Source organism: Siniperca chuatsi, linkage group LG15 (genome assembly GCF_020085105.1).
Source record: "Siniperca chuatsi isolate FFG_IHB_CAS linkage group LG15, ASM2008510v1, whole genome shotgun sequence".
In the NCBI taxonomy this organism is placed as follows: domain Eukaryota; kingdom Metazoa; phylum Chordata; class Actinopteri; order Centrarchiformes; family Sinipercidae; genus Siniperca; species Siniperca chuatsi.
This window is the reverse complement of record NC_058056.1, coordinates 3,816,470-3,836,153: the sequence shown is the minus strand read 5'-3', so window position 1 is coordinate 3,836,153 and position 19,684 is coordinate 3,816,470. Positions and strand designations below refer to the sequence as shown.

Genomic DNA, 19,684 nt, shown 5'->3' with positions numbered 1-19,684 from the left:
AATTAAGGCTGTAGCAGAAAAAACCCTGAGTGTATTAAATGCCTTTTATTGCTTTAGAGTTCCACTTTCCATTTGTAAGAGGAGGAATGTATCATTAATTCTTTAAAAGTTACATTTTCTTACTTTAACAAATTAAGGGGGTTTGAAATGCAAACAAAACAGAAGAAGTGATTTCAAATACATCGTATATATATATAAATATAAATTAATTACCAAAGTAAACAGAAAAGTCAGAAATATCATCTTAGTCAACACTCTGATTCTTCTTTTTAACAATCCACATAAATAACAATACCTCCAAAAACAATCATACTCATCGTTTTCTCTGTAAACACTAGTGTGCTCTCAGGTTTCCAGGGCCTCCTCCTACTGGATGGTAATCAAAGGTAGGGTTAGTTGAGGTCAGGCCTATCAGTGTGGCTCCCAGGAGAAGTTCTGAAGGCCAAATTATTCAAACTATTTTTTAATTCTACTAGGGGTTGAGGCTGAGACCAATTTGAGAATGACTGTAGCACAGGAAACTAATCAGCTAATTGCATTGTAGGTGGAGTTTGTGCTTTCTCAGAGTTTGGTTAAAATGCTTCACATCAAGAGGTTTTTCTGACATTAAAGAACAGCATACCTCTCTGTTGCCTGATGTGAACAAGTGAACACAAACAGGGTTGTGTGTGTGTTAGGGTGTTGAAAGGGTGGTACTGCCTGCAAATGGACTGTCCATGGAAACAACTACATATGTGGAGAAAAAACTGTTGCTACCTTAAGGAAGCTCATGGGTTGGAGAGTTGTTTTATTGGGCAACAGAAAGAGTAATTTTAAAACATTCACAATACAACCAGGGCTAGCACAAACTTTTTTGTGGCTCTAAGCCCCCTCCCCCAGCTGAAATCCTAGCACCTTATGTTAGTTGTTGCTTAAGTGAGTACAGTAACATAGTTTTGACCATAATGTCTCATAAGCTGTGTAAGATGGTCACACGACAGTCTAGTTCAGAACTGACAATGGCTCTAAAAACTATTGTTGTACAGTGTTTTTTTTTTTAAATAACAGTCACCTACAAATAAGTAATCCTGATTTCAGCCCTGGCAACTGTGGTTACTGGCAGGGATGGAAAGAGTACTAGAATATTTTACTCATGTACTGTTAATATTACTAATGTAAACATTACTGCATACATTTTTTTTGTGGGGGGGCATTCATTCTGTATTATGATGATAATGATGTATAGAACTATTAAATTAAATGCGGTTGATTAACATGGTCAACACATATATTTGCTGAACAACATCACACCAACAAATCCTGACAACAATAAAATCCTTTTTCTGTAGATGGGGACTTTGCAGCCTGTGGCTACAACTGATTATCAGTTAGAATCAAATTGCTTTCTTCTATATAGCCTTACTAGAATTAGTCTATGGCCAACAAGGGTGCAACAAGTAATATTAAGCTACAGAAATTAAATAGCCTGACACTTCTTATAGGAATAACAGCAGAATAAAGCATCGCCAACACAGAGATGTATAAACAATATAAATTCCACAGTGACTTCAGCCCACAGCAAAGAGAGAGCCTACCTGCATAGTTTTTACAAATTGGTGGCATACACACAATGCTATGTTGCTAGGGCAACACAGTGGCTGTTCTCCTGGAGACAGAGGTACAACAATCAGTGAGTTTGTTGTTGTACTCACCTGTCTGAACAGCATTCTGAGAGAAAAAACCACTCTTGAGGATGGCGACGAAGGCGGAACCCCTCTGGAGGTCAAGTAGGAGGTGAAGACAGAGCCCCTCTGGAGGCTGGCAGCATAGTCCCCCTGGAGGCCAGCGACATAATCCCTCTGGAGGCCGGTAACGAAGGTGAAATCTTGCTGTAGATCAGAGCAGGAGGACAGCAGGACTGGAGGCCAGCGAAAGGGCAGCTGGACTGGGAGCCAGGCTGGATGGCTGGAGTGCAGAGCTGAGAACCAGTGGAGACTGCTACAGCTTAGCAGGATCAGGAGACAGCTGCAGATAAGGAAATGGTGACCGCTGCAGCTCAATGTTTTTAATTTTATATATATATATATATATATATTTTTTTATATAGTGCCAATTTATAATAAAAGTTATCTCACAGCACTTTTCCTATAGAGCAGGTCTAGACTGTACTCTTTGTAATATTATTTACAGAGACCCAACAATTCCCACCATGAGCAAGCACTTATTAATAGTGATAAGTCTAATAATAATAACAGTAGTAGTAGTTGTCGAGCAGGAACATGGTGGGGGTAGGTGGCCCGCAATCATAGATCCAGACTCTGCAGCTCTGGAGGCAGAAATACCTGCTAAAAGGGACAGAAGTAAAGAGTAGAGAGACGAGAAAGCACAAAACTATGGGAGAGAGAAGATGACAAGTTAGTAACATGCATTAATGGGATAAGAATGCATACAGATGCAGAGGGAGAGGAGGAGAGAGGTGCATCATGGAAAGTCTCCCAGCAGTCTAGGACTCACCTGAGCCAGCCCTAACTATAAGCTTCAGCAAAGAGGAAAATCTTAAGCCTACCCTTAAATGTGGAGGTGATGTCTGGTAATGGTTAGCTTCTCCTGTTAGATAGCAAGGTTGTGTTGCTCTGTATTCTTATTACTATTATTCCGCCATTCTATGTCCTCTAGCTTGAGCCTTCAACTATCAACAATTTCTCTCACAAGTCCATCTCAATGTGCTCTACAAAAAAGCCTCATGGACTGCCATGATTATGTTTTTCTAATTGGCATAATGTGAAAATAGCAAAATAAATAGAACTTTTCTAATTTTGATTCTATCGACACTAAGTTTTGTATACATCATTTCGGGGCTGAGATACACGTTTCTATTATTAATGAGCAAGATCGGTCAAAAAACATGGCCGCCATCAACCAAAATAACTTTGCACAAAATTTGCCAGAAGTCATTAATGATTTATCCAATCATCACAAATCTTGGGAGATATCTTCAGGCCATGTTTGGGAATAGGCGTGCCAAAGCATTTTAATCTCAACCTATAGGGGGCGCTACAAATGCCAAAAAACTGTAACATTATTATTATTATTATTATTATTATTATTATATGTCTGCTGCTTCGGCTCAAATTCCGGTGACCTGGAAAGAGCTAGAAACGCGAAAATTGGCCCAATAACTGGAAATGATGTGCATGTCCTTCCAGAGAAATATGAGCCCAATCGGCCACATGGTGGCACTGTGATTAAGGCCCAAATTTTTGAAAGGCCACGCCCCTCACACTGTAATTCCAATTGATTTGATATTTCTCACACAAGTCCAGCTCAATGTGCTCTACAAAAAAGGCTCTTGGACCATTAAAGTCCGCCATGATGGATTTTTTGCTAATAAAAAACAGTAAAATGAATAGAACTTCTGGAATTTTGACTCTATCAACACCAAATTTTTGCTACAGTATTGCGGGACTTTTCAGAATCAGAATCAGAAATACTTTATTGATCCCCAGGGAGAAACTCTTGTTACAGCAGCTCACTATCACGTCAGTGCACACAGGAATAGAAGTTCTAAGCAAATCAGAATATAATACACTATAATACAGGTAAGATAAATTAAGTACAAACTGGATATACTGTAAGTATAAAATTAAAACAAGTGTAAAGTACAAAGTGGGTTTACCGGTTGATGATAAGTATGTACGGTATAATAATACAATGTAATAATATAAGTAGTAAGTAATAGTGCATGAACTGTCAAGTGTAGCTTATTAAGATTATTATGAGATGGTGGATATTGCTCAGCAGTAATAGAAGTATGAATGAATATCAATAAATAGGGAATTTTAAACTGAAAACAGAGTATATTGCAGAGCGGTATTAACACAGAATATTGCACAATTATTTCAGGTATTGCAGTGATGTGACTTAGGGTCATATAGACTAACACTTAGAGGGAGGTGTTAAAGAGTTTGATGGCCACAGGCAGGAATGACTTCCTGTAGCGCTCTGTGGTGCTTTTTGGGGGGATGAGTCTTCCACTGAAGGTTTGACCAGCACGTCATGGAGTGGGTGGGAAACACTGTACAAGATGGCATGTAGTTTGGCCAGCATTCTCCTCTCTGACACCACCGACAGAGAGTCCAGCTCCACCCCCACAATGTCACTGACCTTACGGATCAGTGTGTTGAGTCTGTTAGCGTCCACTAACCTCAGCCTGCTGCCCCAGCATGCAACAGCATACAGGATAGCACTGGCCACCACAGACTCATAAAACATCTTCAGCATTGTCCGGCAGATGTTGAAGGACCTCAGCCTCCTCGGAAAATAAAGGCGGCTCTGGCCCTTCCTGTAAAGAGCTTGAGTGTTCTTAGCCCAGTCCAGTTTATTGTCCATATGTAGTCCAAAGTACTTGTAGTCCTCTACAATGTCCACACTGACTGGTGCCTTGGCCCTTCGTAGGTCTACAACCAGCTCCTTAGACTTAGTCGCATTGAGCTTCAGATGGGCACACCATGAAACGAAGTTACCCACTGCAGCCCTGTACTCAGACTCATCACCACCGCTGATACATCCCACCACAGCAGTCATCAGAAAACTTCTGAAGGTGGCAGGACTCTGTCTGGTAGCTGAAGTCCGTGGTGTAGATGGTGAAGAGGAAGGGAGAGAGGACAGTCCCCTGAGGGGGCCCCAGTGTTGCTGACCACGCTGTCCAACACACAGTGCTGCAGATGCACATGTTGTGGTCTGCCAGTCAGGTAGTCAACAATCCAGGACACAAGGGGGGCATCCACCTGCATCGCTGCCAGCTTCTCACCCAGCAGGGCTGGCTGAATGGTGTTGAAAGCACTGGAGAAGTCAAAGATCATGATCCTCACTGTGCTTGCCGGCTTGTCCAGGTGAGTGTGGATGCGGTTCAGCAGGAAGATGATAGTATCCTCAACTCCCAGCCTGAGCTGGTAGGCGAACTGAAGGGGTTCCAGGAGGGGTCTCACCATGGGCCACAGCTGTTCCAGCACCAGTCTCTCCAGGGTCTTCATTATGTGGGAGGTCAATGCCACCGGTCTGTAGTCCTTTGAGCCACTGGGGCGTGGCGTCTTCGGCACAGGAATGAGGCAAGATGTCTTCCACACAATAGGCACCCTGTGAAGACTCAGGTTGAAGACATGGTGAAGGACTCCACATAGCTGGGGGGCACAGGTTTTTAGCACCCCGGGGCCTGCAGCCTTGTTTGAGTTTCTATTATAAATGAGCAAGATTGGTCAAAAAACATAGATAGATAGCACAAAATTGGCCATGAATCATTAACAATTTGTCCAAACATCAAAATCTTAGGAGATATCTTCAGTCCGTGTTTGGGAATTGGTGTGCCAAAGCATTGACCACCAATGAGCTCGACCCAGTGGGGCCCCACAAATGCCAAATAACTGTACCCCAAAACTCTGTGGACAGATATTCACCAAATTTGGTGTGCAGGCTTTGGGCACAAGTATTAAGCAAAATCTAAAGTTTCATATTGAGTGGTGTGAGTGGGCGTGGCCTATCACATATTTGCCTGTAGCTCAAGATGCCTTTAAACAATCTTGATTAAACTCACTGGAGACATCCTGCGCCATCTCCTAAGCATACCCACCAAGTTGTGTTCACATCCAATGAAGGGGAGATGAATGGCGGAACTTTGAGCATGCAGTTATTGACTATATTACTGCAGGCTTTGTGTGTGATTGGTCTCACTCCTTCTTTCAAACAGAATTAAACAAGATGAAGTGACTTTGCTCAGGTTTTTGAAGCGTGAAACCCCTTTAATTTTAGCCGATTGAGCTTCTACCTTCTGTTGAGCGCAAAAAGGTTTGAACCCGCTCTTTGCCGCCTGAGGCTTTATTTAAGAGCTGGAAGCTCTCACACTAATTATTATTTTTATTATTTTGCCATTTTTTGGCATCTAACTACTCCTGTACCATTTGTCCTAGAAACTTTGTTTCGACGTCAAATCGTACATCTTCTTCATGAGAGTTACATGCTATTACTTTATTTATTCCTTGTATTCCATGTATTCATACATGTTTCAGTGATTTTTATATAAGTTAGGAGAGAGAGGCACAATGCAAAGACCACGTAGAATTATTATTTTTTTCAATAGTAGAACAGTAATTGTAGTACGGTGTAGTCCTTCATTCATCCAGGAGTGTTCTATCGTAGAAAAGGTTTCAGTCGTAGTCATCTGGACACTGTTTTCACTGTTTCGGCTCCCATCGGAAGTCATTCTCAATTGAGAATGACTTCCGGATGGGAGCTTGATTCTGAAAAGTAATTGTAGTGTTAATATTAATTAATTAGTAATAATAGGAATGACAGCTATAGGAAAAATAATGTCAGCATTAGTAACAGAGCCAATAACAACAACTGTTGTCGAGCTGTTGTAGCAGTTGTCAAGCAGGAACACGGGGGCAGCAGGTGGCCCACAACCACAGATCCAGTCTCTGCAGCTCCGAAAGCAGAAATACCTGCTGAAAGCGACAGAAGGAGAGAGGAGAGAAACAAGAAAGCACAAAACTACAGGAGAGAGATGTTGAGTTAGTAACATGCATTAATGGGATAAAAATGCATACAGATGGAGAGGGAGAGAAGGAGAGAGGAAAGAGGCACATCATGTGAAGTCTCCCGGCAGTCTAGGCCTATAGCAGCATAACTAAGGGATGGTTCAGGATTCACCCAAGCCAGCCCTAACTATAAGCTTTATCAAAGAGGAAAGTCATAAGCCTACTCTTAAATGTGGAGATGGTGTTTGCCTCCCGAACCCAAACTGGGACCTGATTCCACAGGAGAGGAGCTTGATAACTGAAGGCTCTGGCTGCCCAGAGGAAGCATATATAAGGTGAACAGAATCGGTCACAATTCAGTGGATGTACTAAAAACGTTTCAGTTCCTTAAGAGGTATGGGTGTTTTTTTTATTAGCAAAAAACGTAAAACACCTAATAACTGACCACATGGTGCCGCTATAGGTGCCATTTTTTAATATGTAAAGCATTTCCACATGGGGCAGCTGCTTGGCATTAAAGGAACCGCACTAAGATGGTTTAAATCCTATCTATGAGATCCATCTCAGTTTGTACATGTTAACGTTGAGTCCTCTGTGCATGCCAAAGTTAGTCATGGAGTTCCACAAGGTTCTGTGCTTGGACCAATTTTATTCACCTTATATATGCTTCCGCTAGGCAGTATTGTTAGGAAGCACTCCATAAACTTTCATTGCTATGCTATGCAGATGATACCCATAAAGACCTGGACATAAAGACCTGGATGACCTGCAACTTTCTGATGTTGAACTCTGACAAAACTGAAGTTATTGTACTTGGTCCCAAACACCTCCAAGACAAATTATCTCAAGATATAGTTACTATAGATGGCTTTGCCCTGGCCTCCAGCAGCACCGTAAGGAACCTCAGAGTTATCTTTGTATCAGTATTTATCCTTTAACTCCCACATGAAACAAACTTCAAGGACTGCCTTCTTTCACCTACGCAACATTGCAAAAATCAGGCACATCCTGTCTCAAAATGATTAAAAATGATGATGATGAAAAATTAGTGCATGCATTTGTTACTTCTAGGCTGGACTACTGCAATTCCTTATTATCCGGCTGCCCGAATAAGGCCCTTAAGACTCTCCAATTGATCCAGAATGCTGCAGCACATGTATTGACAAGAACTAGGAAAAGAGATCATATTGCTCCAATATTATCTTCTCTGGACTGGCTCCCTGTAAAATCCAGAATAGAATTTAAAATCCTTCTCCTCACCTACAAAGCTCTTAATGGTCAGGCACCATCATATCTTAAAGAGCTCATAATACCTTATTACCCGACTAGAACACTGCACTCCCAGAATGCAGGGTCACTTGTGGTTCCTAGAGTCTCCAAAAGTAGAATGAGAACCAGAGCCTTCAGTTGTCAAGCTCCCCTCCCGTGGAATCAGGTCCCAGTTTGGGTTCGGGACGCAGATACCATCTCAACATTAAAGCGTAGGCTTAAGACTTTCCTCTTTGATAAAGTTTATAGTTAAGGTTGACTTGGGTGAGCCCTGAACCATCCCTTAGTTCAGTGTTCTATCGTAGAAAAGTTTTCAGTCATAGTCATCTGGACACTGTTTTCAGTGTCTCTGAAACTATTATTACTGTTACTATTATTGTCATTATTATTCCTATGACTATCATTCCTAATATTTCTTTATTAATATTACCACTACCATTACATTATTGCTATTTTAAAATTCCAGGTGGAATTTGCATTGTGTTTCCCTCTCCCTCTCTCTCTCTCAAAACCTAACACGGCAGCGGTGACCACCATTGAGTCTTGTTCTGACTGAAGTACAGTCTAGACGTGTTCTATAGGAAAAGTGCAATGAGATAACTTCTGTTATGAATTGGTGCTATATAAATAAAATTGAATTGAAATGAGAGGACAAAAATGGCTAAATAATAATAATGAACAAGAAGAGGTAACTTTTTAAAAACAGCTATCAATCTAAATATTGAAAAGTAATATTAAAGAATGCAGGACTCCCATTGAATGATGAGCACTTGAGAACACACAAAATGCATAAATTACCACATTTTTGTCAAGTAGGTCTGGGCCCCCCAGGATTCAAACGCTGGACCTTTGCACTACAGAGGCTATGAGTTACTGACTGTGCTACTATTGAGCTATACTTCTAGCTACACCTTCTCACAAATTGAGGCAATGACATCACATGAGCCAGACTGGAGATTTTTTTTGTTTGTTTAAACTTAAAACAGTCAAAATGTTCACAAAATAATCACACATAATTCTGCTGGTTTAGGGTGTAATGTCAAATACTTTTGTGATTTTTGATTCAACACTGAGCAACAAAGAAAATGTTGTGCATACAGTACAAATTACAGCAAGATATTGAATATAACTGCGGACTCACCATTTGACCGATCTGAACACAATTTGAAACACTTGATGGCTGCCTTGTAGATAATCTCTGTGTAAATTTTGGTAGCATTTTCATGAAGACTTGTGACAATATAGATGATTTTAAACCAGTCAACTCTGTAGATCATCTGTGGATCGGTAGATTGGATGAAGTATCTTGCCAAAAGAAGCAAAAAATTTGTTTTTCAAAAAATCCAAAATGGCAGAATATTTTTCAAGGAACACACACCACAAATATTATTTTGCTATGTCTCACAGTTCATGAGTTATCAGACAAAACGTAAAACATGTAATAACCGACCACATGGTGGCACTATAGGTATCATGTTTGAATATGTTAAGCATTTAGTCAAACAAATACAGAAAACAAAGAATACCACTCCTCAGCGGACAGATTCTGGGAGTGGTCCAAGGCAGAACAAGGCACCAATGGCAAGGCAGCAATGGGCCAGCATCCTCCTCTGGGCCTGGGCACAGCTCAAAGCAAAATCTCCCTAAAACTAAAAACCTTAACAAAAAAAAGGAGAAAAGGAAGGAACAAAAAAAAAGTAATTAATTGTTACTACATCCTAATTTATTATCACTATAACAATAACACTATGTCCCTCTTCTTTTTCTTCACAACACATGCCTTACTGTAGACACTAACCTTCCCAGGATCATTAAACACAGATACAGTGCCTCTCATACAAACATCCAAACATGCACACACACACATTACCAACACATACCCAACATAATCTAACCTAATCTCTACTTACTCCCTCTCATATCACATTCATCATTGTAGCTGCTTTGTTATTATCTGTCCATTATGTTTATGTCACACTATTTCACCAATAAAAAATAAACAAAGAAGATAGTAGAAGAAGACTGTAAATAATGTTGATCGACACGGTAATACTGATCTTATAATAAAATTATAGTCATGAAATTACATGACAAATGCATGGCAACTTTTGCTTTTGATGCATTATGTCCAGTCGAACAAAATAAGGAGACTACACATTTGTAATTTGCTTGTTTAGTCATCAAGTGGCCCTAAGTAACCACTTAGTTCACTTATGCCTCACTCTAGGTATGCCTCTTGCTCTTGGCTAGTATCATCTAGCCAGGAAGAAGGGCTGGTTGAGTTTAAAAGGCTAAATATGCAACTTGTCCTCTTGAGGCATTATAGTGTAGTGCAAGTTGGAGTCAAACAGCAGATGGTACAGTATGTGCCCAAAACCTGAAAATCTGTGAAAAGCTGAAAGATCACAGACAGTTAACATACAATATAACTTATTTATTCCTGTTTTAATATGAAACAGTCAGACATTTCTGCTGGGAGGCTGTTGAACACTCACTAGCTGTGGATGGCTGAGCGCCGGACTCCATTTATCATAGCCAAGTCTTGGCCTGGGCTAGTGACACACTGGGGCTGCTGTTGTCATCTAGGCCATACATTATATCAGTTGAAGCTGTTTTTTTTATTTGCTGGATGATAGATAGTTCTTTAATTTGTTTTGTTATTTTTTTCTCTTCTTTTGAGAAAACACGGGCTTGAACGTGGGAATGTGTGGACTCTGCTATTGCTATGTTTGCATAGAAAAATGGGAAAGGCTTACAGAACATGTGTGATATGATCTCTAATCTGGTGATATACAGAAAGCTGATAGCATAGTGAACTGTATCCAGTTCTTGGGACACGGTTAAACATAACATAGATGACTTTATGATATAAAAAACAAAACAAACCTTAATCACTGTGTGGAGTTGAATCTCTCAGGTCTGGTGATGAGGTTATGGTGCTGTATGCTCTTACACAAGTCAGAAGGTGAGAGGTGAAGGTTTATTTAGAGTACCACCTTTTTAGGAAACAAGACCTTAGTTTATCACCAGGATATTTCAAAACACTTGTCTAACTGGTCTAATACAGCAGTGCATTAGTGGGGTGGTATGGGGTGGTGTGTGTGTGTGTGTTTTTCAGGTTCAGCATGCTACTGTGTATTTAGGGAGAGCATAATCAATCAACCAGTTTCAGCTGTGACAATTACCTCTCCCTGATGCTGCTCACTTGAGCCACTCCACCACCTCTCCACTCTGCTGACAGCTACCCATGCCCACCTCCACAGCAATTTTTATAATGGATTAATTGTTTAGGTCATTTATGAAGCAAAATTGCTAATGCTCACTGTCACCAGCATCTTAAAATGTGAGTTTTGTTGCTTTTCTATGTTTTGTTTCCTATGCTTTTTTCCACAGCAGCTGAAGGGACATTGTTGATGGAGACCAAATTAGAGCTAAAAGGAGAGTGAGCATTGACCTTACATTTTTAGATGTTTGGTCTCACAGATATAAATGATGGACAAAACAATAAGACCAAGGTTGTAATAAACTGGAATTATCTTTTAATGCCTTCAAAAATACTCAAAAACTGCATACAGTACACAGTGCAATACATGCACACAATACACAAAAAGTCAAGTAATTGAAGTCACTAATCGCAGTAACATGAGTAATTGTAAGTCTTTACACACCATCTCATCAACATCTCATTTGAGAAAAATTTGATACTGTTGGTAGGTGTAATTTTATTCACATTTGTTTCCACCTGTTTCCAGTCTAAGCTAACCGTATCCTAGATCTGACATAAAACAGACATACAGTATTTATCTTCTCATCTAACTGTGGGTTTGATGAAAATCTGTATTTTTCAAATGGCTTGACTGTTCCTTTAAGGAGCTGCTCTGCATGCTTTTTATCACGTTTCCTTTGCTTTTCATTGCCATGAATGTGTTCATATTCTCGTAGTAGATTGTATAAGGGTATAGCAATTTTTATTTTTCTCTATAAGCTTCACTCTCAGCTGAAGCAGAGCAGCGGGCTGGACCCAGGATTATTTTCTGTTACAAGCTCAGCTTTAACACTGATGTTTTTAAGATGCTACAGATGTCATAATCGCTGCTGTTGTCCTGGGACGAAGATGTCAGGGCTCTGATCTCTTTTTAGGCTGTCTCATTGTCGCCGGTGATCAGGTCGATGACAATCATGTCGTCAGCAAACTTGATGATGATGTTAGAGCTGTGGGTGGACACACACTTGTGTGTGAACAGGAAGCACAGAAGGGGGCTGAGCATGCAGCCCTGAGGGGTGCCAGTGTTGAGAGTCAGGGTGAAAGATGTGGTGGTGCCTGTGCACACAGCCTGGGGTCTGCCTACTCAGTCCAGCACTGAATTTATTTTATTTAAAAGGATCCCCAATAAATGCGTGATGGGAAATGTGGGCCGTTGCTATGATAGTTTAACCTACATTACAAACCGGAGCAGAGAGAGAGAAAGTAGCACACTCTGCTCTGCCTAGGTTGCAAAATGTAGATATATATTTTTTCAGTGCCTTTTTATTGGGCATTCGTATTTACGCACGTATTGTTGAGATGCAAGCCTGCACGGAGCTGCAGACACAGGGTGGACAGGAATGATTGAAACGATTTTACCGTAAGTGGCTACTTAACTGGCTAATGGACGATAAATTAACAGTTCAACCTGTTCAGACCTGTATTTCTTCTTCAACGGGTGTCGATTCCCATCACTCTCATCCCAGGGCCATCTCCAGAACACGAGCCTACTCCGTTATCCACAACATGCAAATATTCAATGCTAGAGTTATTAATTTTATCACCTTCGCCCGGTACCAGCCTCTGCCTGAAAACCAAGACCCCTGATAGGACAATACATCTGTTCAACAAAGGACTTCAGAATAAAACCTTGTTAGAATACTTGTATACCTTACAAGTCACAATAAAAATGGGCTTTCGATGGAAAAATGATGGGTGTGTGAAACTGATTTGAAATGTGTGAAATGTTGCATCACAGGCTGAATCTCATTGATGTTAACAACACATGCTTTTACCATAAGGAAGCAGTGTTATGATTATTTGGGACTGAAATCACCTGACTGCTGAAAATAGAGTTGTAAAGTGTGAGGATCTGCTGGTTCCGAAAGTTTTGAACTTACAGCGGGGAGACTGAAGTTTTCTTTCAATCTGTTCAATGTTGCTCAACATAGAAACATGGGAATCTCCTGGGTAATGTAACCAGACTATAGGTTTATGTTCTGACCATCAGTTTAAATTAGTTTAACTTTGTTAATGTCAGTTTGGTATGGTGCATAGCTCTAAATACTACAATGTACAATGTTTCAAGAATTTTCTTAACTGTCAAGTTAAGTGTCATTTTCTTGATTCAATACAGCAATCTGTTTTATTTAAAGATTTGGATATTCTTTTCTAGACAACTTTTGAAACTAGCAGATATGTATTAGAAACAGTTTGAAATAATCTCACTTCACTGGCAGATTTTTCTACGTGTTTTAAGAAAAAATGACTTTGTGGACTCAATAATAGACATAAATGACTTCTTAAGATGAGGATGTTTGCATTGATCTTTTGTACTATTGATTCCAGGCTCATAACCATTCAAGCCTTGAAGTGCTCCAACTGTCAGCCACCTCATATATATGATCTAAAAACCTGCAGGCAACAAGTGTAATACCATTATTATAACATTTCAGTCCGTGGCTTTAACTGATTAGAAAATTTGAAGAATAGACAATAAATTATTTTCTCTCATGTTTCCTTAAATAATTGAGCTCTTTGAAGAACTGCTTCATCAGCACTCAGAGGTAGGTCTGTTATTTTGTTGTGCTTTAAGCCTCCATAATCAGATGTACATAATAGAATAATGCTCGGTGACCTGCTTCATTTACAGACAGCCTCATTTACACACAGGTTCCAGGGGAGGAGGGGAGGGGGAATCGAATTTCTTCAGGGGTTAGTTAGGCTTCAGCCAGCCATGCTGGTTGCTCAGAGAGCAGTCATTAGCTGGGAATGTTTTCTCTCTAGGTCACCCACAGATACAGCACTTCTCTCCATATGATGTGGTAGCAAAACCCGCAGGATACATACTGACTTTCCCACCTGTATTCTTCATTAGAACATTTTCTGGATCATTTATAGAGAGCTGGAAAACAAGGTAGAAATATAGAGGCAGCAGCTTTATCAAATCCATCTCACACAAAATGCTCCTGGGGAATTTTAATGACTGCTCCATTCTATTTATTTTACAAATAACTCCAATTAGTGCAATTACAGAGTTTAATGTCCTTAATATGCACAGTAATATTGATAGGTACTGCAATGCTAATAAAGATGTGAGGGCCTCACTCAGGCTGCTTGTGCTTCAAGGTCCAACACATAATGGTTCAGTTAGAAGTGCATTAAATCTATCTTCCTCAGCTTCTGTTGGACAGACTGTGCTAGCTTAATCAACTCATACATTGAAATAAGCACCAAATGTTCAGTACCACTACTCCTATTTTGTGAGTCTAACTGTTCTCCTTTGATATTTTACATTTTGACACACTGAACTGTAAAACTGTCTGTGGTTTATAGCCACACTACTGTTGCAGCTTGAGGGATGACAATATCAATCACTTAAATGTCTCAACAACTACTGGTTCAGACATTTATGTTCCCCTCAAGTTCAATTGTATTAACTTTGATGATCTTTTTTTGGTGAAATTTTGATTCAGGTCGAAATTATAATTTGTCCAATACTTTGGTTTATGACCAAATACCTGCAAACTTATGACAATCCCATTATGACCTTCCAGTATTTCTTAATACTGTGTCTTTTTTTATTTCCTCTGGTGCACTTAGTGAAGCCTAATCTCCATAGGCTACCATTCAAATCACACGAATCTTCCACTGTCAATATGATGTAAAGTTGCTAAATATATCTATAATGATCAAGTCAAAGCTCTCAGTTTCACTATGAGCTTTCTGGTTTCACTGTGGACATATAACAAAATGAAATGAATGAAACAATAACCTAATCAAATCTTCAAGGGGTAGTCTAGCCATGTAGTATTGTACTTATATAAAGTTACAGGACTCACAAGAATTGTCAAAATCAAAGCAGATATCCTGGTGTTTAGTCCCTAGCATGGGTCAAACTACAAAAACACCAGATCCTTCATTTCCCATCATGCAACTCAACAGCATCTTATCATTTGACCGTCCCTGCCTGGTACGCCAACATCTGTCAAACTCCACAGTACCAGTTTGTAACACAGGCTTTCTGGTATCAATTTGTAGTCTTCAAGCCCAACCATAGTGGTGGCTGACCAGCAAACGTTTATATGAATCATTTTTGTTACTGTCATTTGTAATGGTTTTGGATTGTGACAAACAATGTCTTCCTGCCAATATTGGACAGTGACAAACAACTTGTTTTATCGTTTAGTTTGGATGACTTATTGTAACAATGTGTATGGTGTTGGCTCACAAATGTTATGGCCAACAATGGCCCTAAGGGTCAGGTTATGTTTGATAGCTAGTGAGTACAATGTGTTGTCAAGTTCATCTGCCTTTACAAGCACATACAGCTGAGTATCATCAGCATAGCAGTGGAAATTAATTCCTTGGCTGTGTATAACTTGGCCAAGAGGTGAAATATAAAGACAGAAGAGCAGAGGGCCAAGAACAGAGCGCTGAGGTACTCCATATTTCACATCAGAAAGTTGCCCAACCATGTCGGAAATCAAAAGTGTCAATACGGTCACACTTGAAGGCAGAGAGAAAAGCCAACCGTCATGGAAAGGGGGAGACGCAATATCATTTCAATATGGGGATATTGTTTAAATATGAGAGCACATTTTCAGACAGAGCTTGAGAGAGAAGTTTAAATCCTGTCTCTCTTCTTACTTCCATATACCTGGCATAAAGTGGATGTGATTGGCAGATTGGTGGTTTCGTAAAGATACAAAAATAGTCTGACATTAATCCAATGTCAGAAAGGTGTAGGGGGTGGGGGTTTTGAAGCTATTTTTATTATGATTTAAATACGTTGGAAATAAAACATCACGCCGTAGTTGCAAATACCATCCAAATTGGAACTCTGTGATAAATATTCTCTACTCAAGGTTCAGTTACAAACATTTTCCAGAACTTGCTAGAACTAACCATACTAGCTTTTTCTGCATTATAAAAGATAACTGCAAAAATCTCTATCTTAATACGTTTCTGTATATTACTGAGTTGTTCTTAACGGCCACAAGCTACTTGACTGTTCAATTTAAATTGAAAAAAAGTTTAATTTCTGTAGTTCAGGGAAGAACTTACCTTGCAAAGCATTCACTGTGGTAATAATATCCACTCAGCATGAAGCTGCTGCACAGCCTATTGCTCCCCAATGACACGAGCCGAGTTGACCTTACATCACAGCTGATGTTAGACATGATGATGCAACCGAGGCCACAACAGTCTACAGCAACACAATTAGAGAGGGTGATGAAAATCTTGAAAGAATGTGTGAGAAGGTTATAGTTTTACATATCAAGATATCAGGGTTAATAGATGCATGCTATAAGCCCTAGATATCCCCCAGATACAGCTACAGCACTCCAGTAGTACATACCTCTAAAGAACAGAGAACAGATCTGATTAAGATGTAAGCAGCTGCAGTTGAATAGCATGACATGCATGCCACAATAATGTGTATAGTTTAAATGTGGTCTCTGGAACAGAGTCAGAACATCAACAATCTCTCTTAACAAGGGTGTCCATGGGAGAGATATATCAATAATACGTCAGGTATTGAGACTTTTAAAAGTCTGATGTATCTCAAAGTCAGTTTTGAGTAGGTCTTGAAGGACTATACAGTACATTTACCTATTTGACTAAAATCTATTATGACTATATTTATGAAAAAAAAATTATTAGTGCTGAATTTTTAAAGCATACCATAGTTTACATAGTGTTACCATATTTATTTCAATGTGTTTTCTTATATCCAGGAAGCCATATTTACCCATAACACCACAGTACACAATATTGCATCACTAAAAAGATACAGATTTTTTTTTTAAATCAATCGGTGTGCACAAAAGTACTAGTTAACTCACAAGACTTAAAAAGAATAAAGTGTACTTTGAAAAATGTACAGCCATACTGTAAATTATATATTTATTGCATTAAATTGCCTACAACATGCAACAGCTCTGGAATGGTCCTTCTTGGCTTAAATGTAGGAGGGAACAATGTATCATATAATATCAATGAGTAGGGGCTGGTAATCAAACAATAAATTATACAATTGCACAATTGTCATTAAAATCCTGCTGAGAGCAAGCCTGTTAGGTTTGCTAACATTGACTGAAAAGTCATTGAGTAAAATATATTTTATATATAATTTGAGATTACAGAGCACCTTTTATGAACCAGAGTTGTAAAAAGTTATTGTGGATAAAAAAACATTTAAAATAGAAAAGATCGATGACAGGGTCAGAATATGGTACTAGTCAAATGGATGGGTTGGTCAGATAAATTTAACTCTTTAACTTGGATTTCAGAAAAACAGGTCATTCAGTTACCGTAGGGTTTTTCAAGTATGCTACATGCTGACGTGGATGGGGAGGATTTTTTTCGTTACATTAACTAGCAATTCTTCTACATTATTTTACCTGAACAACACAATAGCAAATTTTAGAACAAAGCTACCCAAATCTTTTCAGTTTAAAGTACCTTATGAAGTGGGATTAATAGAGATTCAATATCCAAAAACCTGGATAAACTTTTCACCAAAACATGCAGAATTTGTTGTGTTCAACAAAAAAATCAAACAAGCGGGCCTGTCTAACAGCGATGTCTGGATTGTATACAACCATGCCACAGATGGAACCCCACCCAACAGAAGGCATTGCAGGGTTAAAATAGAACGCCCAGTTTACACCCAGTTGTCCCCACAATAAGACACACTTTTCCCTGTATATGTTTTTTTTTTTTTTTGGTCAGTGGTCTCACATGATTTTTGAGACCTTTGTTGTTGTTTTCCTTGTTGTTGTTGATGTTTGCTTCTAATTTTTTTTTTTGGTGGGGGGGGCTGTTGTTGTTTTTTTCCCCCTTATGCCACTTTCAAGTCTCTCTTGTTGCTTTAACAAGCACATTGTGTAGCACATTTTATCAACATCAGTAACGTCATGCCATTTGCACTGAATATAACATATTGGACTATAAGAGGAGTCAGACATCTGTCTATTGCAAGAAACACATCTCAAAGAGGTGGAGTCTCGGAAGCTTAAGGCCAGATGGATTGGCCAGACCTACCATTCAACTTATAACTCCAAAAAACGTGGTACTTCCATTCTGATTAGCAAAAACATATTCCCACAAATCAGCTGTAATTGATCCAGAAGGACGTTTCATTATCATCAACAGTAACATTGACAAAGAGAGTATAACAATAGCTAGCATCTACGGCCCCAACACTGACTCCCCTACATTCTTTTAAGAACTGACTCCCCTACCTCTTTTAAGAATTAGCCAACTTTCCCAATTCCCATATTATTTTAGGAGGCAATTTTAACTCTGTATTAAACCCAGATCTTTATCGCTCCTCTATTCCTACTTCCAAAATATGTTGTGCCTAATTCTTGCTGTTTTTTGTAATGTTTTTAAAAATTTCCTTAATCACAGTGTCTTTTCTTTCTTGAGCCTCCATGTTAGCCTGTTCTGAACCATGAACATCCTCACCGACTGCGGTAGACAAAGTTGGCGTATTCTGATCCCGTTCTCCCTGCTTTGCCATTGTGAGAAATCTCTGCAATGCGATTTTTTTTAGACTTTTCATGAATATCTTCAGCTGCAGGGAGTCAACCGCCCAATCATTTACATCAGCTGGAAACTGTCAGAGAGGGAGGCCCGGTACAGTACCATCAAGAAGGAGTGCCTGGCCAAAGTTGGGCAGTGGGGGCATGGGTGGTGGCTGTGATTAGCTGTCAGCTGCAGAGGGAGAGGTGGGAGAGTGGCTTATGTGAACAGCATCAGGGAGAGATAATTAGCACAGCCGTGCTTTGTTGACTAATTATGCTCTCCCCTTTATATGCAGTAGCATGCTCGACCTGCAACACACAACTGAGCTACGGCAGACAGCCAGAGAGGCTGAGATTTCGTGGCATGAACTTTTGGAAAAAGAGAAACATCTGGACCAGCGCAGCAAGCCGGGCGCTGTGAAGACTGGCGTTTCCTTTTGGAATATTGTGTGTGTGAGTGATCGTAACAATAAAAAGTCAGTACCTGGGGCCTGCGTGTTGTCGTCTGTATTCTGCCAAGGAACTCACGGTAGCCAAATCGACTACATAAGGCTATCATTTTCAATGTCCACATAAATATTGAAATCACCTACAATAATTACTTTGTTTTAAGGACAAAACTTGATTAAAAAACCATCTGAGAATTCAGATAAAATTTCAGAATTAGGACCAGGAGGTACACTATAACAAATAGAATTGGCTGTCGTGTTTTCCAGGTTTGGTGTGAAAGACTAAGAACGAGGCTTTCGAATTAGTTATAATTTAGTTTAGGTTTAGGGTTGATTAATAGGCTTGAGTCGAAGATGGCTGCAACTCCACCTCCTCGGCCGGTGCCTCGAGGAATGTGAGTATTAATATGACTGGGTGGAGTGGATTCATTTAGGCTAACATATTCATGACCCAGGCAGGTTTCAGTAAGACAAAATAAGTCAATATGACACTCCGATATTAAATCACTCACTAGTACAGCTTTAGATGACAGCGATCTGATGTTTAAGAGTCCACATTTAATTTTGCTATTTTGTTTAGGTTTTTATGTATAACTCCTGTTAACTTTTGATTTTATTAATTTAAGTGGTCTGTTGTAGTTACAATCTAAAAAAGGACCCAAATGCAGGACAAGA

The 19,684-nt window shown here is 39.5% G+C and overlaps 1 long non-coding RNA gene across 1 annotated transcript in view; it reads left to right on the top strand.

Annotated features, from left to right (window-relative positions):
* LOC122861657 overlaps positions 1–19,041 on the top strand; it is a 40,297-nt gene extending 21,256 nt beyond the window's left edge. Inside the window, exon 5 of the long non-coding RNA XR_006374537.1 lies at positions 18,857–19,041. This is a non-coding gene — a long non-coding RNA (uncharacterized LOC122861657). The remainder of the gene's footprint in view (positions 1–18,856) is intronic.
* The last annotated feature ends 643 nt before the right edge of the window (positions 19,042–19,684 follow it).